Source organism: Bactrocera dorsalis, chromosome 4 (assembly GCF_023373825.1).
Source record: "Bactrocera dorsalis isolate Fly_Bdor chromosome 4, ASM2337382v1, whole genome shotgun sequence".
NCBI lineage: Eukaryota > Metazoa > Arthropoda > Insecta > Diptera > Tephritidae > Bactrocera > Bactrocera dorsalis.
The window spans coordinates 62021973-62047825 of record NC_064306.1 but is presented as its reverse complement, the minus strand read 5'-3'; the positions used below and the strand labels follow the sequence as shown (position 1 = coordinate 62047825).

The window sequence follows — 25853 nt, the reverse complement described above, 5'->3', positions numbered from 1 at the left end:
TTTATACGAAAAAGCAAATGTTGCCTACATTTAGGCATATTCATCGAAGTCATGTACCAAAATGCATTTTTGCTTATATACTTCTTATTATAACTAATATTAGTCGTCGGATCAAGAATCTAGAACTTGTTAAGTCTACAGTCTTACTGGTAGTTGCAACCTCGAATAGAATAACTTCTATAATGGACGGCCTTCAGTGTCTCTCATGTCCATCACGCTGCTTTAATAAATACCTTTTCAAAACTTTGGGGTACTGATAATTACAGAAGACACCTAATGGGCTTCCTTTTTAGGCGTTTAACTCAAATTATTCAAAAACAAAATCAATAATCTTAAAATATTCGTAAGTTTTCAAAGGCGTTTTAAAAAACAGTATTCTGAAGATAACATAGGTTTTGGGGTGCCATACATACTTCTTCCGCCTAGTATATGTATATTTTCTAATGCAAGAAATTCTTAGCTTTCATTATTAGCTACAAAATCATTCAGGAATGACTCAACTTCTGATATTTAGAAGTAGAGGTATGACTTCGAAATGATTCCACAGCGCCTGAAAACCCGTTGCTGATTATCGTCGAATAACTCGAAAATTTTTTGTCGGACTCTCTTAAAATTTTCAGAGAAACACAAGTTATTCAAATTTAAGGAAGAGTTTTATAAGTTCGGATGTAAAATTGGACAAGGGACTTGGTACCGCCCACTTCTAGTTGAAATCGTATATCTCAGACACCACTTGACCAATTTCAACCAAATATGGTGTCCGAAGTGAAACAATCATCCCTATTATACGGTGTAAAAATGAACAGATGACAGCAGCGCTTGCTTCCCATAAGGCAAACTTTTGAATTCCATGAGGTTCTCGCAAATAAAACATCAAATTCATGAGGTTATCAAAATAAAATTTTGCTAAAATAGTGAACTCAAGCTTTTTCAAATGTCCAAAATTGTCGAAATCAGACTATAATTTTTCAGGAACCCAGACCCCAAGTATATGGACCCAGTGCATGTAGCTCATTTTTTACCGAACATATCGGTCAATCTGTGAGAAGGATGGGGGAAAAATTTGTGTGATGACAGCATCCCCATGTGCTAAAAATTGGTAATATTTTTACTTCCCTTAGCTCCCATATACCTAAAATAAATATTTTTGAATTTCTAGTTGACGTTATATCGCATCTATCGGTAAATATGTAAGAGATCTTAATGAAAATTAGAAAGAGTCTCTTCCTAATAACAGTGTACCTTACCTAAAATGGATGAAATAAGAGCAATATTGTCTGGAAATTGTAATTAAATTCTATTTTTAAAAAATGTTAAGTTGGTAAGCTAATAGGACGGCTCTTAATCACTATGCCGAATATGAGAGCGATCTGTCAAGCAGTTTGCTTATAGCAGCTGTTTAAGTTGCGTGCGTTGCAATTTTTACAAAGGATTTACTACATATTTACTACATTTCGTATGCGGAATCGTTGCGAATGTTGGAAAAGCTTTACGGTGATTCTATGTTATCAAAAAACGCAAGCCCACGACTGATACAAAGCCTTCAAATGTGGTCGGGAGATCGTTGAAAACCTCGTTCTGGACGATCTCTGACCTCTTCAACCGATGAAAACATTATAAAAGTGAATGATATAGTTCTTGAAAATATTCAAGCAATTGATAGAGAGATGGCAAGAGAGCTTGACATCTTTCGCGAGTCCGTTCGAATGATTTTGGTTAATATTTTTGGTATGAAACACGTACTTGCTTGACTAAATTTTCTTCAAAAAGAGTACGGTAAGCAGATATGTTTGCATGCGAATTCCGATACCACATTCATGTAGTATATTATAACTACTGCTGAGACATGGATTTATGAGTTTGACATGCAAACAAGTCCAAATCATCGGAATGGAGGAAAAAAAACGTGGTTCCGTGCATCATGAATTTGTGCCGGAGTGACAGACGTTAGGGCGTTTGCGTGAGAACATACGTCATAAACTACAGGAACTGTGGAAGAACAATTCATGGATTTTACACGATGATAATGTACCCCATCGCATCGAACCACGATTGTGACCGTATTTAAAGCCAAAAGCGCCATTATGACTATCGATCAACCACCGTATTCATCAGATTTCGCTTCGTAAGATTTTTTCTTGTTCCCCAAATTGAAATTGCCACTACGTGGAACCCATTTTCAGTCGATCGAAGAGTTAAAACAAAATTCGAGAAAGGAGCTGAAGGCCAACCAAATGATTATGAAAAGTACTTCGTGGTCTGGAAAAGTCATTGGCATAAGTGTATTACATCTGGTTGGGATTATTTTAAAGACGACAAAATAAATATTGATTAATAAATAAATATTTTCCGTTTTATTTAAAATTTCCGGGTACATTTTGTCACAATGTAAGTCATTGTGAGAAACATTTTTTTTAATTTATTGAGGTATATTCAAGAAATTTGACTATATAGTCTATGGTATCGATACCATCTCCGCAGAAATTTTTCAAATCAGGCTACAACTGCATATAGCTGCTATATAGCTGACCGATCAAAATCAAGTAAAAAATTGTTTCTATACTCTTTTATGCTATAAAAAATACAGGCGAAGTAACGTTTTTTTTTTTGGTTTTTATTTATTCAGTATTGTCAATGCTATTGCCTACATTTAGGGACAACTGGGAATTTTGTTATTATATCTCTCTATGTAATTGAAAATGGAGAATAATTTACAATAATCAGTAATAATTAAATATGCCTTTACTATCATTTACTTTATCAAAGCATAAAGTCACATATAAATTTGTTTATATTATTTATATTTATGCATTTAAATAAACATATTCAACTTTAACTAATAACAACGCTTTGTATTTCCATTTGCAGGTATGTTAGCTTTGAAGCCAAAATGTTTTGGTAAGCCAGCTCAAACATATTAATTAATTTATTTAAAATTCGAATATATATAAATAATTATTTAAATACAACATGTTCCGCCACGCCATGCAAATTGCCAAAATATGAAGCCTGCTGTGCCTTTCCACGCATTTCAGTAAGCGTCTGCTTTTCACCTGCAATTTTCAATGAATTCGCACACAAAACCATAATTATCGGCACGACGTGAGAATTCCAATAACTAAACACATTCACAGACACAACCACACACAAATCAGTTTGCGATTTGCGCTTCACGCATGCCTTCACATTTTAAATTAATATGAAATGAATCAGGACTTGTCACCACTTATTAAATACACATTAAATAAATATGAATATGTTGGTGATTAGAAATGTTTTGGAAATTAATTAAAGCGTGAAATAAGCCATCAATACATATGCAGTTATTAAATTGCATAGAAAATTATTGCGTTTGCGATTTATCTGCTTCCAAGCGACTACACACCGGCCAAAGTGAGAGCGCGCAGCGGCAGAGCCTAACGAAGTTATCAAATTAAATTCTAATTAGAAAGCATTAAAGCCTACACACTCAAATGCTCTCACACACACACACACACACTCAGACATAGCTGTACATTTTTAATGCATTTCATGTGGCTCATCAATTTAATGATGATTTATGATGCATAGAAATTGATTTGACACCAACACAACATATTTCCGTTACTTTTCGCATTATCCCCAAAAGTCAATTGGCATTTGCGTAGCGTGTATGTGTGTGTGTGTGTGTGGGAAGGGCTTAGGCAATCAATCACAGTTTAGCTTTGTAGTTGTGCGACACACAGACAAGCGGCCATTTTGTGTACGGATTGTGCGCCCAAAAATATACTTGATGCCAAAAGTTATTAATTATTCAGCTGCAATTGTCCATGGCAAAGCACGTACATATGTATGTCGCTTGATTTGTTGTGTGGGAGAACGCTTGGGAAAAAATAAATTTGTTTGTATCTGGGTTTAGGTAGGTGATATTACAGTATTATCGGTGGATTAATGGAATTTTCGAGTGGATCAAGTGGGGTTTTGAGCGAAATTTGTATTTTTCGATATTATTATATATATCAGAAATCTGTTTTATAACCTAAAGAGGGATAATAAAGTTTTCCATGAAGTCTATAATATCAGAGACCCTAATAAAAAATGTAGAGAAATGGTCAGCATTCCTAGCTTGAGCTTTAGGCATATCCGTCTGTATTACCGCGTTACTATATCTTAACTAATCTCACTGATATCGGACAACAATAGCATACATATATGTAGCTCTCAAAAACCAAAATCAAAACTCTTCTCAAAATTAGATTCGAAACTTTAACTTAAATATTTCACTCATTTCATACTAATAAAATTATAAACTGATGGCAACCCTATCGCAAAAAGTCACACTGTTCAGAAAATATGTAATTTGTTTTTTAAATTCTGAAAAATTTCAAAATTCCACTAACATCTCGGTGACATATTGATATTTGTTGCCTACTATTAAACGTTTCGTGAAATATATTTTAATGTATAAATTGTCTACAATTCTAATATTTAACCAATACAATTATTAGTATTTGTTACCCACAAAGTGGCAACATCACTCAAAACTATTTTCAATAAAAAAAAATTATGTAACTTATTGAAAAGATTGGCAACTCTAATTTAAGAAACCTTTCGATACTTTAATTTAAATATTTATTTATTTTTGATCAAAAAAATATAAACGGATGGCAACGCTATTAAAAAAATTCTAACTCTTCTCAAAGATACATACGTATGTACATACATACATACATACATACATATGTATATTTGATACTTAAATTATAATATTTTTTTGCTTCTTAATAAATAAAAATATTAACGTATGGCAACCCTTAAACCCTTCTCAAACCTACTTTTAATAAATAAAAAATTATTAACGGATGGCAACCCTATTGAAAAAGTTGAAATGTTAACTCTTCTCAAAGCTATATTTGTTACTTAAATTTAAATATTTTAATTATTTTTTGACAAAAAAAAATATTAACGGATGGCAACCCTATTGAAAAAATTCTAACACTTCTCAAAGCTATATTTGATACTTAAATTAATATATTTTATTTATTTTTTAATAAGTAAAAATTATGTGCATATGGTAACCCTATCGAAATTGATGTTTGTTTTTTTTCAAAACTATGTACATACATACATATGTATACATACTTATGGAAATCTAATACTTCAATTGAAATATGTAGGTACATAATACATTTTTTATAATAACAAAAAATACATATAAACAGATGGCAACCTAACCACTAAAAAAATTATTACTCTTTTTAAACCTATAATTGGAGTTAAATTAACATAGTAGGTATTTAAGTTTTTTTTTTATAATAATAAAAATATGAACATATGGCAACCTTACCAAAAAAAATTTTACCCATTTCAAGTCTATATTTTGACTTTAATTGAAATAGGTATTTAATTTTTCATAGTAATTAAAATATGATCACGTGGCAACTCTACCAAAATTTTTTTTTACCATTTTCAAACCTACATACTATATGTATATTTGAACTTAAATTAAAATAGGTACATAATTATTTTTTTATAATAACAAAAAATATGAACATATGGCAACCCTGCCAAAAAAAATATTGTTACTCTTTTCAAACCTATAATTGGAGTTAAATTAACATAGGTATTTAAGTTTTTTTGTAATATTAAAACATGAAAAAATGGCAACCCTACCAAACAAATTTTCACAGATGGCAACCTTAAAAAGAAATGTGTACTCTTTCCAAGCCTATATTTTGACTTAAATTGAAACAGGTATTTAATTTTTTTATAAAATATAAATATGAACAAATGGCAACCCTAACACGAAAATCGAAACTGCGCCTAGTAATACAAAACTTGCATAAAAAAAATATTTTTCCTTTTTATAACCATTTTTGTTTATTATATTTATATATAATCTAATTTCGTATGCCGATGCAGGTGATTTTAATAAATTTGCCGCTCAACGAATTAATAAAAATAAGTGCGGATTTAAACCTGTTAAAATATTTACCGCCATTATGCGGAATGAAACAACAGATCAAAGTTATTATATAATAATAAAAGTGTGTTAAGCCCTCATGAAGTTACAAGAGCACAGACAAAAAAGCCAGCAAACACACACACACATCAACTTGTGTATATATGTATGCATATGGATTTATGCATATGTTTATATACATGTGTATGTATATGTGCGCGCACACGTGTGCTTGTGTTGACACTCGTTTATTTGCTTATTCATACGAGATTAAAAATGGAAACATGTATTTTTAATTGGAAACGCTTATCAGGATTTCGAGGGCCATTGTAGCGCTGCAATGTTGCTCCTTTCAATACAACAAGCCATTTGCATAAACACACACACACACGCATACACTTATGTGCTACAAGGACACGCACGCACACAGTGACACTCGCGCCTGCTGCCGTGGACTGGTTAATAAATGCCTCGACAGCTAACACATGCAACAACAACAACAACAGCAGCGAAAGCAAAAAGCGCTGTACAACGCGGCAACAATAGGCGCAATAATAACTAAAGCAACAACAAATAACAGTGAAATAAACAAATAAATAAACAACAAACACGGCAATCAAAGGCAAAACGAGCCATGGATTATATTTTTGTTTTTGTTTTCTTCTTTTCTTGTTTGTTTGCAAACACAAACACAAATCCAGTTAGCTAACCGAGCAGTCAAACGGCAACAATAATGAAAAGAGCCAAAGCCAGTCGCAGTTGGTCACTCAGCTCACTTGACAGCTTAGGCAGTCGGTCAGTCCATCAGGCGGCCATTAAGTGTTGAATGCGAAGGTGAATTTTAATAGTCGGCCGAAGTGGATTTTGTTGTTGTTTGTTGTTGTTGTGGGTGAATAACGGCATTTAGAATCGGTGTGGCTTAGTGGGTACATTTATAATTGTGATGAAATGGGAGATAAAGAGAAATACCACAACACATACTGAGATTTTAGATGTGTTCCACTAATATTAATTTTTTGGGATTCCGATTGCCACACTCTGTCAAAAAATTGATCGTTTCAGAATTAAATTTATTTAAGGACCATTGATATCCAAACCAGTTTTTGGTATTCTTGGAGCATCAGAAAACACTGCCCAGCTAAGTTTGAGGAATACTGCCAAGTTATCAGACCTTGGCCCGATAAAAATGCGAGTCTGTTCCGGTTTTGTAGACCCGATTCTCTTGAGAACAGTTTTTTGATCCTTCTAATAATATATTTACTCCCCTCAGCAAGCGAGCATCAAAAGAGCCGCCGAAATATTACACCGAATGGTGGAGTAATCTGCTAAATAGTCAAAAACGGAACCGTAACCTGTACATCAAAGCAATACTGACAGTTTTTTGGTGATTACTAAGACTAACTAGACTGATTTGGGTACCTCAGAGGTATTGCAGGAAACTGTAAGGCTGATGAGCTTGCTTGAAAGATATTACATTCTGCGAAATGGGAACGGTTAGGAGCTCCGTTGACTTCTAGTGGTTCAATACTGAACTGTTTGGCTTCAAGCAAGCTCAGCAAGCTTTGGTCAACTGCCTGCAGGCAAGGTTTTTCTGGGCCCGGATAAATCGCACGAGGTCTTGTCAATCCTTTCTCTCAGCCAAGTTCATGTTTCAATGGTTGTAGGAGTTCTAACTGGACTTCTAACCGGACACTGTTCAATCAGGATTCATGCGGTAAGATTGAACAACTGTTTGGAAGAAGAGAAGATAGAATCAACTTAATATTTCCTTCTCAAATGTTCCGCTTTTGCCAAATCAAAGCAAAAAAGCATCTAAGTAAATTTGTGAAAGGTTCTGTACGTTATGCGGAAAGCTGCTATCCTAGGAGTTTTCCGATTGGCTTCAGAAGCGAAAGTCAGACCTAACAGTCTAAGTGTGATCCCCCCGCCATGCTAAGGAATCAGTCATCATCCATCCAGCCATCAGTACATCGATGGAATACAAGTATAATACACTTGAAAACTCGTAATAATACTATTTTTACTCTCAGCTCTTTAAAGCAGAAGCCCAAGAGAATAAAAATGTACTTTCATTAAGACAATAAACGTCTTCATGCGTATAGGGTCTAAAATTTCTTTATTTATAGTTTAAAGCCCTCTTTTGTATATTCCTTCTTTGACAAAGTATCGTTATAACTGATTTATTTCGAGAGAAAACATTAGCTATGAAATAATTGGCTGGTTTAAGAGCTCTATAAGCATATATCGAAGTAAAGTAAAGTTAATCTAAGTTATGAGGCAATATTGATTAATCCCACTTGAATAGCTCTAAGGCCGGTTCGTTGTGCTACCCAGAGCTCACAAGTATGTTTCGAAAAGAAGTGCTCAGCAACAATGTTTTGAAGATCTTTTCTTAAGCAATTCATTACAATCACCCCTGGGCTTCGGATTTCTCTCTACGGGCCTGTTCAACAATTGAGCGTCAAGTGGAAAAATGTTCGCGTACCAGTGAGACAAAGAAGTGCCCGTAGAGACAAGAATATTGCTGCTGCTAAGCACATCAATTGAGGAAGACCCAAAGCAGTCTCTCACACGTGATTCCCAAACGTTGGGAATCTCTTTGACGTCGTTGTACCGAATCTCTCCAAAAGATCTTGGTCTACATTCTTACAAAATCAAATTGACGAAAGAGCTGAAGCTGTTTCTGAATTGGGCTGAGCAACAACTTGAAAATTATCCATATTTTCATCGAAAAATCATCTTCAGCGATGAGGCTCATTTCTGGCTGAAGGGCTTTGTCAACAAGCCAATTTGGTCAGGCAGCAATCCACATGTACTCCATGAGTTACCATTTCAATCCGAAAAAATTACGGGCTGGTACGTTCAATAGGCCGGCGGCGTCAGTGGGTCGTACTTCTTCCGTCATGATCGAGAACGGCACGTTGCTGTGAAGAGAATCGCTGCCGCTTAGTGATAACCGAATATTTTTGGACTTGAACAATATGTAGTTCCAATAGAACGGCGTCACAAGCCACACAGCGAATGTCACAATTGATTTTTTGAAAACCAGGTTTGGGTAACGTGTTATCTTACGAGATGGCCCAGTCAATTGGCCGTCTTTGTCGTGCGATTTGTCGCCGTTAGACCATTTCCTGTGGGGCTACATCAAGTCTATGATCTATGCCAACAAGCAAGCGCCGATTAATATACTTCGTACGAATAACGAACGTGAAATTGCAGCAGTTTCATGCTTGAAAACCGTCGAAAATAAGGTTCAGGGTCTGGATTTCTGCAAGCGTGCCCGTGGTGGCCATACAATAGAAATCGTGTTCCATATATTATGGCATCAATTGTACTTTCACAGTAATAAAGAATTTCATTGTTATCCCAAATCGATTTTGTAGCGGTCTTATTGAAAACCCCGGCATAATTTGAAGCAGTCGGGTCTTCATAAACCGAACGATACTGAAAAAAATCAGTCAGGGTCTCCAAATAGTGCTGACTGTACAAAACTTACTCAGAGAATATATTCCACAACAACAATAACAACAAAACCAACATGATAAATTACTTCACTCTCTCCTCGTTAGCCCTAACCGAAAGGCTGCTACTGTTCGCAACACTTTCTGCTTAAATATTGCTTCACTTGAATGTGCTTGAGTGCCTCGTTGACCATTTTCTGACATTTCGGCAAATTATAATGACTTTAATATCTCAATGGCCGGCACATGTGCATGAAAAGCCCATACAGCAGAGATGATATTCGGCACAGAGGCCATTTAACTGCAGCAGCTTCCTGCCACACATGCACTTTCCGCATGAGGACGCACATACATATAGACAAATGCATATATATACATATATATATACATATATATTTATATGATATATCACATGCTCAAAGGATTGTGCATTTCAGAGAACGTCAGCAGCCACTCAACGGTACATTGACATCTGCAGCCACTTCGAGCTGAACGGGCGCCAACTTGAAACATGTGGCACTCAACGTCACTTTGCCAACTGTTGTCAGTTGCAAAGGTGTGCATATAATGCACGAGTAATGCAAATTTATTACGGCCCACGCGGGCGTCAGTGTCCATGCGCCTGTCTATGTGTGTGCGCGTATGTGAGTTTGTGTGCGCGTGAAAAGTGGCAGAATTTAATTTTCGACGTTAATGCGAATTTTCGTGTTGCAATCGTGTTGTTAACCACGTTGGCTACTTTCCTACAATTATTGTTGCAACACACGTTGTTGCAAGTGGCAGGTAAATCTTGCACATTTAACACACTTAACGGGAAAATCATACGAAATTGGCTTGTATGTAAATTCGACGCGCTGGCAGCATTCCTTTGCCAGCGCTTTGGGTCCTTGCCTCGTTGCGCCGTTGCACATTGCTGCTGCTGACCGACCGCAAAAATGTTGCAGACAACGCATTCACAGTTTATTGACATGTTGCCTTTTGGTATGCCAGCAATCGGATCTTCGTGCGCGCTCGTAACAATGCTCCAACGACCATCGGCATGTTGCGCATTTCACACGCGTCCAATTTGCTTTTTTTTTCTGATACACGTGTGCAACATGTGGCACATTGGTATTATCACTTTGCTGGGATAATGGTGGTTTTGAAGCTGTATGTCTTTAATATGGATCTAGAATCTATGAATCTAGTGAAGGTTCCAAAAAGGACGTACTTATAGGTTTCAAAAAGAGGTTACTTTTCGAAAATGTGAAGAATTTCAGGGGTTCTGGCTGTCTATCTGGCTGTTTAGGTAACATTTTAGATCTTATAGAAATTACTGGATCAGAGACCTTTGGTTTCTCGATGTAAGTCCTTTAGAATATAAACACCTATCGGCACACTCTAGTTACCATATAGCCTTATCCCTCAGAGCTTTGAGTTCCAAAGCTTTTTCAATAGCGTTTAGAAAGCTTTAAGAAAATGAAAAACACGCCTCTGTGCTAGTTGAGCTTTTATGTCGAATTTTGAAAGCTTTAAGCCCTCATTAAAGGCGAAAGTCGTAACTCTGCTTTGGTTAAGGTATCGATAAAATGAGGACTCGAATGAGATAATGAAGATAGAACCCGACATCTAACTTTGAATACCACAAAGATAGTTTCGAACATAAATCTTTATTTCGGTTACTAGATCCTTGGTTTTTTATGTAAGTCATATAGACACCTATTCGCATTCTCTAGGTACCGAATAACCCCTTCCCTCAGAGCTTTTAGCCCTAAGCTTTTTCAATAGTATTTTGAAAGCTTTAAGCTCTTATTAAATTGAAAAAAAAAAAACAAGAAACAATTCTGTACTGGTTTAGCTTTTTAACTAGACTTCAGAGAGATCCTTGGTTTTTTATATAAGTCAAATAGACACCTATTCGCATACTCTAGGTACCGAGCTCTACGTACCAGAGCTTTTAGTTTAAAGCTTTTTTAATAATAGTTGAAAAGCTTTAACCTCTTATGAAATTGGAAAGACACAACTCAGTTCTGCCTGAGCTTTTTAAGTAGAATTGGGAAAGCTTTAAGTTCTCATGTAAGTGAAAAGTCGTAACTTTGCGTTGATTAAGAAAACACTTTGGTATTGAAAAAATGAGGACACGGATGAGACTCACGATCTCACCGTGACTAAACCCATATGGCCATAAGGATAGTGAGAACTACATAAATCTCGATTTCGTTTACTAGAGAACCGCGATATATAGTTAACTTGGGACCGTTCCAACAGAGCTCTTATTTCTCTCTTTTTAAGTGGTATTTTGAAAACTTTAGGCTCGTATACAAGTGCCGAAACATAGCTCAAGGCTTGTTAAGGCCCCATAAGGTCCATAGTGGGGACTATATAAATCTCATTTCGGTTACAAGAGAATCGTAGAAAGTTTAAAACTGCCGAGCTCCAACTGATAACCGCTATATAATTTACCTTGGGACAGTTTAACTCAAGGCTTGTTAAGAGAACGCTCCTTAATCGTTAAAATGAGGACTCAGTTGAGATCGTGAGGAAGCGCCTTACAACCAACTATGAAGAACCAGAAGGGTTGTAAGGACTCTGTAAATTCTCAGTCGGAATATTCATGACCAAATATATATTTACGACATATGTTGGATACAGTACAGAAATAGAAATTATATAGCTGCTCACCTCTACTCGCGGGATACGATAAAAAATCTTTCTAGAAAGTCGGATATGCGGACCAAGGTAAGCAACTCCGGTCTCTTGTAGTGCAACAGAGTCTGACCCTTGAAAGCGAGTGTCGACTTTCTGTCAAAGGCTTTAAAACATCAAAACAGAATGCAGCGTTCAGTCTAGAAACATATAGAATACATTTTTAGGACCGAAGTTTCCTAGAAATCTGGCAACTCTATACCGAAGACCTGCTGTTTCCACTTTGAAGCCATCTTGCAACTTCAAAAACTTCCAGATTTTTCCCAAATCGGTTAACCTCCAAATACTGCTTGGTTTCCATAATGTGCGATACGGTTCGAACTTCGCGCCACCTTACATTGTTTTTCTGCCTTGCGGCATTTAGCAGCGCCTGGTGCTGCATGAGCATTGTTGCACAGTCGATCGCTTTTGTCGTGGCATCGCTTCCGTTTGCTTGGACGCGCTATAAATTGCCACAGTTTATTTACGCTGCGTTTCGCGTGGCGCATTGCGATTTGCAGTCAAGCGCCACACATACACACACTCACACGCGGATATATACAGTTACGAACAGCTGGACCACTGGCGTCACGTACTAGCTTTGGAGTGCTGCACTTTGCGTTGCCAATCCTTTTGCATTTGTTTGCTATCCACTGCTACGCGGCTGGCATACGAAAGCGCTGCTGTGGCACGACACATAAAATGCACACGAAGCGACGCTGAAGAAGGCGCAGCGGTGCAGGAAATTATTCCGCGTTTGCATTTGCGCCCAAAAGTGAAGCGCACACACATTTAACTGTATACATATGGTTGCATGTATATGTGTTAGTGTGCTGTGTCCCAGTATGGGTTGCCCGCAGTCTCCGAAGTTTGCTCAGCTAAATTCCACGGGCTCGGCGCACCACCGATCTATCCATTGCAGGAATTTTGCCTTTGGTTGCATGCGTGCGCCCGTGCGCTCAAAGCTCGCACCCAAACCGTTGTTGAAAGAACTTTATGCTGGTCACTTTGGTTTTCGGGTAAATATTTATTGCAGTCAAAAGCTGTGTTAACTGTACTGTGGTCTCAGTGACGAATTTAGGTCAGACAATTTCGCTCTTATTTTTATCATAAGCCACATGCGGTTGCGTCACTAATGCTGGCAGCCACAAAAAAAGTTGCAAACAATTTTTTCTGAAAAAATAACTGTGTTGTTGTTTTCTAAAATGACAGTAGATTGAGTGCACATATTGGAAAGCTTTCGCTCTTAGGAAATGGGAAAAACACAACTCTGTGCTGGTTGAGCTTTTTAAGTCGAATTTGGAAGCTTTAAGCTCGCATGCAAGTGGAAAGCTGTAAATCTGGGTTGGTTAAGGAAATATCTTGCAATCGAAAAAATGAAAACTCGTATGAAATCGTCAGAGTAGAACCTTGCATCTAACTTTGAAGTACCATAAGGATAGTGAGGACTACATAAATCGCTATTTCGGTTACTAGAGGACCGTATAAAGTTTAGAACTGTTGGGCTCCATCCGTTAATCTTTATATATGCTTACTTTGTTACCGTTTAGCTCGCGCTATAGTTCTAAAAATAGACAGTGCTGTTGTTTTCCCCCTTCGCGTCAATACACTTGTGTTAACGTTTTTTCAAAGTCAATTTCCGGGACGGGCTTCAATGCGCATAGCGATTCAAAACAATTTCTCCGGAGCGGTCGTTTGAGTATGTTGAATAGCCAAGAGCCTGATCAGGCGAATACGGTGGTTGCGGAGCGATATTGGTTGAAAATTTGGCGAAAAACTCACGAAGAATCAATGCGACGTAAGCGACGGTGCATAATCGAGGTGCAAAAACGAAGATCGGACCAACAATACCGGCCTCTTTTTGCGAATAGATTCGCGCAAGTGAAGCATAACACTCAAATAGTATTCCTTGTTGAAAGTTTGGCCGCTCGGAAGGAATGCGATGTGCACCACACTTCGATAATCGAAGAAAACTGTCAACATATCCTCGATTTTTGACTTGCTTTGACGTGGTTTTTCGGCTTCGGCTCACCTTTGCCACGATATTCAGTTGATTTTTCGTCTGTTTCCATTTCATGACATCCTGTTAGTCGTAAAACAGTGTTTCACAGGCATTCTTCGAACAAATTTAGTAATTTTGAAACCAATAGTGCTTTTCTTAGGTCCAAATGATTTTTCAAAAAGATTATTAGTGATTCTTTCGATATTGCAACGATGTCAGCAAGATCTGTGACCGTTAATTGTTGACTCTCAGGCAACAATTCATTTATTTTATTGACATGTTGATAATCAGTTGATGTTGATGACCGTCATGGCCGCGGTTTGTGGTCACCATGTTCTCGAGCCTCTTTGAATAATTTGTGCCAATCGAAAACAATTGTTCGCAATATACAATTATCACTGAATGCCACTTCCAAATATATCGACGAAAGGGGTTTCGTGCGAAATTTAAATTAAAAAGTCTTACTATTTTTACTCCGCGGTATATATCAGACAGTGTGTGTGTGCAGAAAGTAGAGTCTTTAATTTTTTATGCCATTTGGTGGACCCAAACTTGCACTTAAAGTTATACTGAAATTAATAACTGGTGACGATAAGGTAAGCAAAGCCGCCAAGCTATCGGTGTATGTGGTAGATTTCGCAATTCTCCCGTAATTATGCAGTAGAACTTCACAGGGCTTTTCAATGTCTAATACTTTCATTTGGAAAATTCTAGCTGAGTTTGGTAGACGGATAGAGCGAGAGATATTCAGTTAATCGGAGTATACCTCCATCCCTACTACTACATTTTGGACCAGACGGTTTAGATAGGAATAGTATCTTCCAACTTTACTAAAGAACTTATACCTTAACTTATACAGGGTATTCTGATCTGGAAGTAACAAATCAAAAATAACCTTGGGAGCATATAGTCAAATTTTTTTAGATTAGCTTCGAGTTGGTTTATAATATTGCTAAGTTCATAATTCTTCCTGTTCCAAACACCTAGATCCTTAATTTTTATACCAAAGCATGCTGCTATTTTCTGTATGATAACGTCTATGTATGAAGGATAGGGCTGGTTAATTTTTTTCTATGAAATCGCGATTGCAGGAAATCATTCTGGAAAGATCGTTTAGCGCGACTTTGCTAAAACTATGCGTCTAAAACAGGTTTCGAGCCAGCTATTTTCAAGGCAAAGTTCTTTAGGGATTATGAAAATTTGTTTGTCGATATTTGAGATATCCGAAAGAAATTTAATATGCAGGTGCATTTCGGTAAAGCGCTTTCCATATTATTGTTTGTAGAAGGAAACAACTCTGATACCATTAACACTATGTCATCTGCTTATGCTAGTGCTTTCACACCTCCTCTGTTCAGATGATGTATCAGTATTGCGGCAGTGTCACCACCCACTAAAGCGGGGAAGGGAAGAAAGTTATGATGTGCATATTACTGAGGCAACGAAAGTGTGTTGTTGATTTAAATACAGTCATACAACTGGGACCCACCTTTTTTCTGGGTAAAATCTTTAGCTTGCTAAAGCCAGTGGTTCACATCCAGTGGTCTTCTTGCTAAATTGTCTCACTTTGGTTTTCGAAATAAAAAAATATTGTTTTTGGAAGAATACATTCAAATGCCAGCTATTCAAAGGAGGGCTCTCGTTGAGTAAACAGAAAAATATAAAAAAATCCTTTCATTTATGTAAATACTCTTTCGGTATAATTAACTAGATCACAAGTTAAAACCCTGAAAACTTCAGAAAACCTGATTGTGGATTGCCCAGCAATTTGCAGAAGCAGGCTCAAGGCCATAAGTTCCATTCACATGGGCATGGATCACAGCACCTTAGCAGGCTCCTGGAATTGTTCGAGATGCTCGACCTTTGCGATCATATGTTGTATAGGGAATGGTGCAATAGACCATAGCTCGCTGTGCAAAGCCTCAAATTTCCTATCTCCTTATCTATGTATCTATCTATAACCCTGAACCCATCGTCACTTGAATAATTTGTAAGATGCTTATAACGCCCGTACCATTTACGAAGAACTTCAGCCCCTCACAGTGAGTTTTCATAAAATAGTTTTAAAATACCTAAGTTCCAATTAAGTGGAACGCAAGTTATTGCGCCACTTCTGTCTTGTTTTGGTCCAACCTTTTTGTTTTTGACCTTCTTTACGAGAAAACCTTTATAAGAAGCAGCTTCAAATCTTACGCACTCACCTTCTCCATGCCTTAAGTAAACGAAACCACTTTCTTGTAATCGCCTCGTCAACTCAAAATTTCTTAATTATTCCCATAATTATAGCCATAATTTGCCTAAAATAAGCGACTACACCAATACAAATACAAGCATTTGACGAGGGATAATAAAAAGGACGAATAATTTTAATTAATATTACAATGTCAACACTTGAGCGCAATTAGAAATGCAATAAAAGTCCACAAGTGAAAGGAACCAAACGAAGATTCGGCGATTGTAGAGGAGCGGAAGCCGAAGGCAAGAAGCGCCAAAAGCCGCAACGCAAAAGGAAGCCAGAGGATTATGAGTGGGCAAGAATGGAGGAATTCGAATATTGTAACGGACACGAGGCAAGCAAATGCTATTACTGCAAAACATGCGCATATTGTGGACCACAAACGCACACACACACACACGTGTGCGCGCTCAATGTAATCCCTTTCAGACAAGATGTTCGCAAGACAGCTGGCAAAGAGGCTTAACGTCGAGCGCTGAGTGACAACTGATGGTGCACAAACGAGTTTATGTGTCTCTGCGTTTGTCTTCATTTATGACTGTGTGTGTGTTGGTATTCGTTTGGAGTAGTGCTGTGTGTGTTTGTGTGTGGCGGTAACCGGGCACCGCGTGCCAGTCTCAAATTGTACTAAAGCTAATCAATGTCGCTTGGCTGGCTCGGCGCGCTGAAGCCAAATAGCCTGCAGTCGACAGTTGGCCGTCGTCGTCATCCTCGGCGTCATAGTCGTCGTTGTCTTTGTCGTCGTGCGTTGACAATTCCATTGAAAATGATATTTTATTTAACAACCACAACAACTACACCTCAAATAGACAACAATGACACCGATATCAGTGGCCGCAATAACTACATGTCTAATGCGCCGGATAGTAACAACAAAAACACAAACATTCATATAAACATAAAACTCCTGTAATGTAGAGAACTGGCAGGGGGCGCTGGCGGACGAGTGGAGACGAAGCGAAGGACATGCAATCATGTTGAAATGACAGCGAAGACAATGTAGCCTAGTTGCAGCAACAACAACAACAATAAAAAATCAACAGGACAACAACAACAACAACAACAATATTAATAACAACAACAACAAAAATAAAAATAAAAGAACAAAAGTAGTAAACAACAACAAATACAAAAATAACAACAACAACATCCGTCTACAACAGCAACAACAAAACCATAGCGTACACATTAATGTTATATGAAACAGTCTACAGAAACATAAGCATGAATAAGCAAAGCGAAATAGAATAAAAGTTAAATAAAATAAAATAAAATAAAGCAAAAACACAATAAAATCAAATAAATACAAGTAAATACGGCAAAACAATGGACTGAAAATGGCTTCGCAACTTAAATGCAAACAATACAAATATGCGATTCACCGTTGCGCGCAGGAGAGACACGACAGCAGCTGTTGGAGTGAGGCAGAGCTGGAGTGTGTGGGCAAAGAGCGCAGACAATGAAATGCATACTTATTTTTTAATGTCTTTTTCACAAGTCCACACACAGACACACTTACAAATAAATAAATAATGGCAATTGTTGAAATAAATAGAGCAAAGGAATGTTGTAAAATAAATACTTTTAGTTAGAATGCCATTACAACAGCAAGTCACTAACGGCATACAAACATACTTACATATAACAGAAAAAAATAAAACACCGACTGCAACGAAGCTCTAATACTCTGCTCAGGTGCATTTATTACACCTTTAAAGGGTATAAGAAGGCCTTTATATTGATATTGAGCGATGAGTTTGTATGGCAGCTATATGCTATAGTGGTCCGATCTGAACGATATTTGGAATTGTAGTATTGTCGTATGCAATAATCCTTGCCAAATTTCGTGTCGATATCTTGAGAAATAAAAAAGTTTTCCATACAAGGATTGGCTTTTGAACGATCAGTTTGTATGGCAGCTATATGCTATAGTGATCCAATCTGAACCATATGTTTGGTTATTATTACTGTGTCTGCGGTAATAATCCATGCCAAATTTCGTGCCGATATCTTATGAAATAAAAAAGTTTTCCATACAAGGATTGGCTTTTGAACGATCAGTTTGTATGACGGGTATATGCTATAGTGATCGAATCTGAATAATATATTCGGAGATTATAGCTTTGCCTTAGATATTTATTAATTGCTAATTTCGTGAAGATAGCTGGTCAAATAAAAGATTTTTTCATACTAGAACTTAGTTTTGATAGTTCAGTTTGTATAGCAGCTATATGATATAGTGGTACGATCTGTACAATTTCCCGTGAAATTATAGCTTTGCCGCGGAAAATAATATGTGTCAAATTTGGTTAGCATATTTGCTTAAATAAAAAAGTTTTCCTTACAAGGACTTGACTTTTATTGGCCAGTTTGTATGGCAGCTATATGCTATAGTGGTCCGATATCGCCGCTTTCATCATATGAACAGCTTCTTAAAGAGAAAAGAGCATGTATTAAATTTCAGATTTATATCTCAAAAATTGAAGGTACTGAAGATCGCTAATATAATGCGGACTGGCAGACGTACTCTGATGTGTCCTGCTGGGTGATCAGTGTATAATAACTAAAGGTGCAGTAAAATATTAAGTAATAATGTTTCAATAAGTAGATCTTCTTGTTACAACTTATAGTATATGTGCTTCTTAAGCTCATCCTCAAAACTAGATATAAAACTTCACTCCTCGCAGATCTGGATGTGGATTTTATACTAATGTCTCTAATGTTTGGTGACACAATTAAGGCTCCCAAAACAACACTAATACACATTTAAAGCTTCAAAAGGCTTTGGTAAATCAAGTCCTCAAGTAAGATCAGAATTAGAGTGCTTCTAATTATATGACATTGCGTTAATGACGATCGTGATGAGAGCCCTGCTTTAACGAGTTTACACTGAGAGATCTAAAGGCTGCAGATTTCAAGTATAAGACTAGCTTTTTCTATATTCTTGCAACTTTGCTTCTATAGGTCTGGTCTGCCCAAGTTTATTCAAGATTTTCGATAGTCAAAAGTGTGTCTGAACTTCTTTTGCAGAGGTTCTAGGTTTCTTCAAGGCACTGTCATTCGATTCTGTTAGCATTCTTCTTTTAAGTTGCAGTTTTTTTTACATGGCGGCTCCCAAACCCAGTACATAACCCGGAGGGAGGGAATGTATCTCCTTCTCACTTTAGCTCGCCTTCAAACAGATATTTTATGAGGATTCTCGGTCTAGAGCCATATGTAAAAGAATGTTTTCTGGCCACTCTCAAGTGAATGGCGCTCAGAGAACTTTCCTCACTTGCGACAACTTCTACACATGACTCCACCCTTCTCTATAAATATTGACGACGCCTCTCGATTAAAGATTTTTTGAGATTTTTCAAGTTCATGTGGTTATTCGACAGGTCATGTTCGTCAACTCTGACCACAAACTGTAGTCTAATAGACATAAATCTGAACTTCAAGACAGTCAACCATTTGTAGTTATGAAGCCATGTATATTAAGCCACTGCTGGCTGGTTTTTGCCTTGTATGCTGGAGCAGAATCTTGCTGAAAGATCCATTGCTCTTCATCGAAGTGAAGCTAAAAAATTTAGCTGCTTTACGACGCCTTCTAACTAAAATATCCTGCTGATACACTTTTGCCTCAGTTCAAAGCCTTTTTTCACAGAAGTGAAGAGCTATAACGTTGTTACAGGCGGCACCTGCAGCTGGATGTGGAACCCTTGAAATAACATTTTTTGCAACTTTATAAGTTTCTCAGTAGATTTTGGTTTGAGATTTGATTAAAAACTTATTCTACCGACAACATTCTTTCTTCTGTAAAAAGGACACTCATGACTGACCGCGTGTTTCTACAGAATCCGCTTGTAAGCGTTGAATCTATTTTCTCATCAGAAGATGACCAATTGGCCGAAGGTAGGTTTTGGTGAGGAGGTTGATCTGGTCGATATATCTATGTTCCTTGTTATAATTTTGTGTTTGAACAGTTTGTCGTGCAGGGACATACTTCTGAATTGCCTACGTAACCAGGAGGAAAATTCATTGCCCAAACAATCGTAAATAAATACTGATATCAGTAATCGTCTCTAGATTTAACTAATTTGCGATATTTTTCGATTTCAGCCTGCCTGTACAACATAAGGCCTCTGAAACAAATTATGCTGAAAAGTTCTTAAACGCCACCGTGTAGTCCACCCTCACAACAACAACTTTAAGAGTAACCCTTCTATTAAATCACTCACTATGACACGTTTTAAAGCACAAATGGAGGAACACAAGTAAAGCAGAGCTAAAACAATCGTTACTTTATTAACTCTGTTGCTGAAAACAGGCTTTGTGTGTCCACACTTCCTCTCTCTCCACAGCGGTCGGTCTGTTGCGGACTGTCAAAGAGTCAGACACATCAATACTGCCCATTAGGTAGGTGCATTACGATGTCACACTGTGCGCAGGAAGGACACACTTGCCGACTGCCCACAGCGGGTGCCTGCTCAGTTTACGAGCACAAGCCTATAAATAGACAGGTCCGCACACACGCACACTACCGACCCTTCTAGTCTACAAATATTAACTGACAAACTCAATAGTTGTCAATGCGCTTGCTGATATTTAAAGCGAAGAGTCGATAAGTTTATGACAGTTCTTATTTTAGCTTTTACTTTTTTTAGTAATTTAAAGTGAGGAGAGATGAAGTGTTGCTACAAAGTTTTTTGTTGCTTTTTTGCAATGGCTGCTTAGTCGTGTTTAAACGCTTGAAATAAATATCATAACAAATTCAAAATGGCTTTGAGTCTGGTGGTTAGAAATTTTTCCTAAAAGACCTCGAATAATAGCGAACGATCCTCTGCTTCCAAAGCGAAAGCTCACAGAAGACTAAATTTTTCGAATAAGTTGGCTGAACTATAATTTTTTTCTTCAATATAAAAAAGTCATTCGATATCAGTCTATAACATCTTCTTCTTCTTTATTAAGGTAGACACCACTTATAACAGCGCACCAGTCGTTCTAACTTTTCGCTGTTTCGCCAATTGATGATTCCAAGTATAACAAGATCCTTCTCTACCTTGTCTTTCCAACGGACTAAAGGTCTTCCTCTTCCTCTGCTCCCCCGCCGGGTACTGTGTGAAATACTCTCAGGGCTGGAGTGTATTCATCCAACCATATCATAAATCTTTCTCAGAATCTTTCTCTCGAAAACTCGTAACGTCGACTCATCACATTATGTCATCGTCTATACCTCTGCCACTTATAGCAGGACGGGAATAGTGAGAGACTCATAGAGTATGGTCTTTGTTCGTCAACAGAGGACTTTACTTCTCAATTGCCTACTCAGTCCGAAGTATAACCTGTTGGAAAGAGTTATTCTGCGTTGGATTTCGAGGCTGAAATTGTTGTTGGTGTTAATACGGGTTCCAAAATAGGCGAAATTATCTACGTCTTCGAAGTTATGACTATCAACAGTAATGTGGGAGCCAAGTCCCATGTGCGACGACTGTTTGTTTGATGACAAGAGATCTGAGTGGTATCTCCCGACCCTTACAGAGCTTTTGGTATTGCTCAACGTCAGTTCGTCGTTCCTCTTTTCACGGGTCTTTTCCAAGATTTGTTAGATGGTGAATATCTGGTCAGCGGTTGATTTGCCAAGCCTAAAGCCACACTGATAAAGTTCAATCAGCTTGTTGATGGTGGACTTTAATCTTTCACACGATAGAACCTTAGATGCGATTTGAGGAGGCTTATCCCACGGTATTTGGCGCAGATTATGGGGTCTCTCTCTTGTGGATTGGGCAAAGCAAACTGAATTTAAAATCGTTAGGCATGCTTTTCTCCGACCAAATTCTAAAAAGAGGCTGTTGCACTCTCCTTATCAGTTTTTCACCGTCCTATATGAATAGCTCAGCCGGCAATCCGTCGGCTCCCGCCGTTTTGTTGTTCTTTAGACGAATAAGTGCTATCGTCAGCGATTGGGGAATCTGGTTCACCATATCCTGGTGTTATGGTTTACTGCCATTTAGCAGGTTGAAGACGTGTTCCCTCCATAATTTCAGTATGCTCTGGACATCAGTATTAGAATTTAAAGTTATATTAAAAGTTAGAGATTTCGCATAACTAAATGACTTTAAATAAACAGCGGACGGACAACCATAGTTGAACTAATGACAAGCTGAGTAACTGTCATAAAACCATATTTGCAATAAAGCCATAAAAATATATATTTCGTCCTTCGTCCTTCGAACTGTGGCAACAACAACTTTTTTTTTGCCTTTATTCCATTGTTTTTGGTTTTTCACTTCTGTTTTTGGTTGTTTTTGGGTTTGCTCAAGTAATAAAAGAAAAAGCTTTTGGGTCACACATGCGAAAAAGCCATAAAATATTGTGCTTGCATGCAAACACACACATATCAATATGCGCACACTCACACACACATACACACCGACACATAACAAATCACATTAAACGCCCACCCAGCGCTCCAAGCAACAACAACAACAAATAATTGAGCTTATTTCGAATTACGCGGCACGAAGCAGGCGGCAAGGCACACATGGAAATGTGTATGTGTGTGTGTACAAATATGAAATATAGCGCGCCGAGCAAATGCAGAGTGAAACAATACATTAAACTGGTGCTGAAAATAATGCAAAAACACACACACAAACACACTCATTTGAGTACATGGGTATATGGCGCCTGTGTGCCTCAGGCATCCGCCGTAATAAATGTTTATGCATATCTCTCTATATGCATGCATGTGTGTGTGTGTGTTTATGATTATGCGCAAACATTGCAAATCATGTCCGCTGCGGTGCGCGCTGACCACATGCACTCCGCCAAAGTCACAATGACGAATAACGGCATAACAAAAATGGCAGCGCCAACAGCAACGGCGGCAGCTGCGGCGACGGCGGTGGCAACAACAATGCGGTCAGCCATTAGTGGACGCTTAAAATGCAATCAAATTCGATTAATTTGCGAAAATCATTAAAAATGCATACACTGCATGTGTGTGTGCGTGGCGAGTGGTGCCAAGTCGCCGAGCAACAATGGTTGACCCATGTAAATATGTATGTATGTAAAAACTAAATTTATGCATACATCCACGTGCATATAAATCACTGATTGGCGAAAATGTTGCGCAACAATTAGCGGAGCCAACACAATAGCAACATGTGTGTATGCATTAGGGTGTGCGTCGTTTCCGAATTTGATTTTTTTTGCATATGCGCCCTGAATTTTCAGGTTTTGCCCTAAAAAGTTGCTATGTAACCAAGGCCATTATTATACCCTAAACAGAGTATGTTAAGTTGTTTGGAACACCCAGTAGGAAATGTAGACCCTATAAAATGTATATGGATATAAATAAATAAATAACAGTAATATAAATAATTTACAAAAAAACGGCGAAAGCAAAGTTGTAGACTAATATAAGCATGTTGTTTAGATATCGCTCTCTCCGAAAGAACCTGCTGATTATGTCGAAACCGCCTATATTGGAGAACTATAGCATAGTCCTTGTTAGGAAAACATGTTTATTTGACGAGATATCTTTACGAAATTTGACTCGGATTACTGCCCAAGACAATGTTATAATATACAAATAAATTTTTCTGATCGGACGATTATAGCATATAGCTGCCATAGAAACTGAACGATAAAAACTAAGTCCTTATAAGAAAAACCTTTTTATTTTACGAGATATCTTCACGAAATTTTACACGGATTATTACCTAAGATAACTCTACAAAGTCCAATGAAATTTTGAAGATCAGTCCACTATATCATATAGCTGCCATGTAAACTGAACGATAAAATCCAAATCCTTGTAGGGAAAACTTTTTTAGTTGACGAGATATATCCACGAAACTCGACAGAGATAATAACCTAAACCAATGCCAGAATATCCGAAGAAATTTTCCAGATCGGATCACTATATTATATAGCTGCCATACAAACTGACCGATCAAAACTAAGTTCTTGTAAGAAAAACTTTTTTATTTGACGAGATATCTTTACTAAATTTGACACAGATTATTTTTAACAGCAATGCTAAAATATCTGTAGAAATTTTCCAGATCGGACCACTATATCATATAGCTGCCATACAAACTGACTGATCAAATATACATAAGTACTTGTATGGAAAGCTTCTTATTTTTCTAGCGTATTCTAGCTTCAGTGCAGTAGAAGCTCACGTGTTTTTATTTTTTTTCATTTAAATTAGACACGGTTTAAGTATTTCATACTGCTCTTCCCATGTACATACATTCATATATGTATGACGATTTTTTAATATTCCGTATTAAACAAGTATATCTACTACTTTGAAAAAGTGATATTCTGGTAAAAAAATTTCCGCTTTACAAAAAATGTCCGAAAGATTTTTCCATGAAATTATTCATTTAGAAGTAATATCCAGTTAAAGTTATACTTAAATTAACTGAACGTTCATACAAGTGCCTCATACATTCAGTGTTTCTCATACGACATGGTGTACTCTAAGATTACTTTAAGGTGTAAGCTTTTATGTTTCGGCGGTAAAAAATGTATTCCAAGCTAAATACATAGTAAAAGAAGTACAATCTAAGCACGCTGTAAATGAAAAACAAAGAGCTTATACATCTTATGTTACTCATACGACATGGTGTACCCTATGAGTACATTGTATTAGATGCATAATTTTAACTGTGTTTAATTTTAAAATAATGCGTTTACGATAAAAATTATTATGATTATAATTTATATAGCGAATTTTGTATTACAATATTTTTTTTTAATGTATAAGGTTTATGTTTCGAAGATAAACAATTTAGTGTAAAAGATCAAAAACTCCAAGCTAGCTACATAGCAAAAGAAATATAATCTAAGCACGTTGTAGATTGAAAATAAAGAGCTTATTTACGTTGGATAATGTTTTAAGGACAAAAACTGCAAATGACTGCAAAAAAATCAACTTGGTACATTATGGACACCCTAATGTATATACATGTATATAAAGTATATATTAGCATCACACTATTGTCCGCCAGCAGCAGGAGTTAGGACAACAGCAAACAATTTACTACGATAACAACAACAAGCCTGCGTGTGACTGTTAGTAAGTTACGCCCACTTTTGGGGGTGGGCGGTTCACATGACGGCTTGACTTCTGAGCCTAATTGCTACGGAAAAACTGCTGAATGTCATCATTTTTAATATTGCAAAATTGAGGTTAAGTGCCTTTGTTGTATTATGTGCGCTTATATGCATACTACATACAAGTAGATATACAAACAAATATATGGACTGCACTTAAGTGTATGGATTTTTAATGAAGTAGCAAAAATAAATAAATTAATAAATAAAGAGGGGCACAAACACTCACACACACACAAATATGTAGGTAAATGTATATTAAAATGAGTTCAGTTATAACTCTTGCATATATGTATATATACATATATATAGTCAGACAGCGGCTATACCAATAATTACTCTTAATACTGAAATAAGTAATTAAATAAATCAAATTGGTTGCTCTTGACAGCTCAAAGTAACTGTAGCATAAGTACAGTTAATTAATTATCAGTGATT

At 37.0% G+C, this 25853-nt stretch overlaps 1 protein-coding gene across 14 annotated transcripts in view; it reads left to right on the top strand.

The window, feature by feature from the left end:
• The window catches only part of LOC105229813 (probable serine/threonine-protein kinase DDB_G0282963), a 191185-nt gene that overhangs the window by 66408 nt on the left and 98924 nt on the right, over nt 1-25853 (top strand). Inside the window, exon 3 of one of the 14 annotated variants that reach the window (XM_049454234.1) lies at nt 2869-2898. The exons of the other annotated variants lie outside the window; for them this stretch is intronic. The gene's annotated coding sequence lies outside the window, so the exon portion shown is untranslated. The remainder of the gene's footprint in view (nt 1-2868; nt 2899-25853) is intronic. 14 annotated transcript variants of the gene reach the window in all.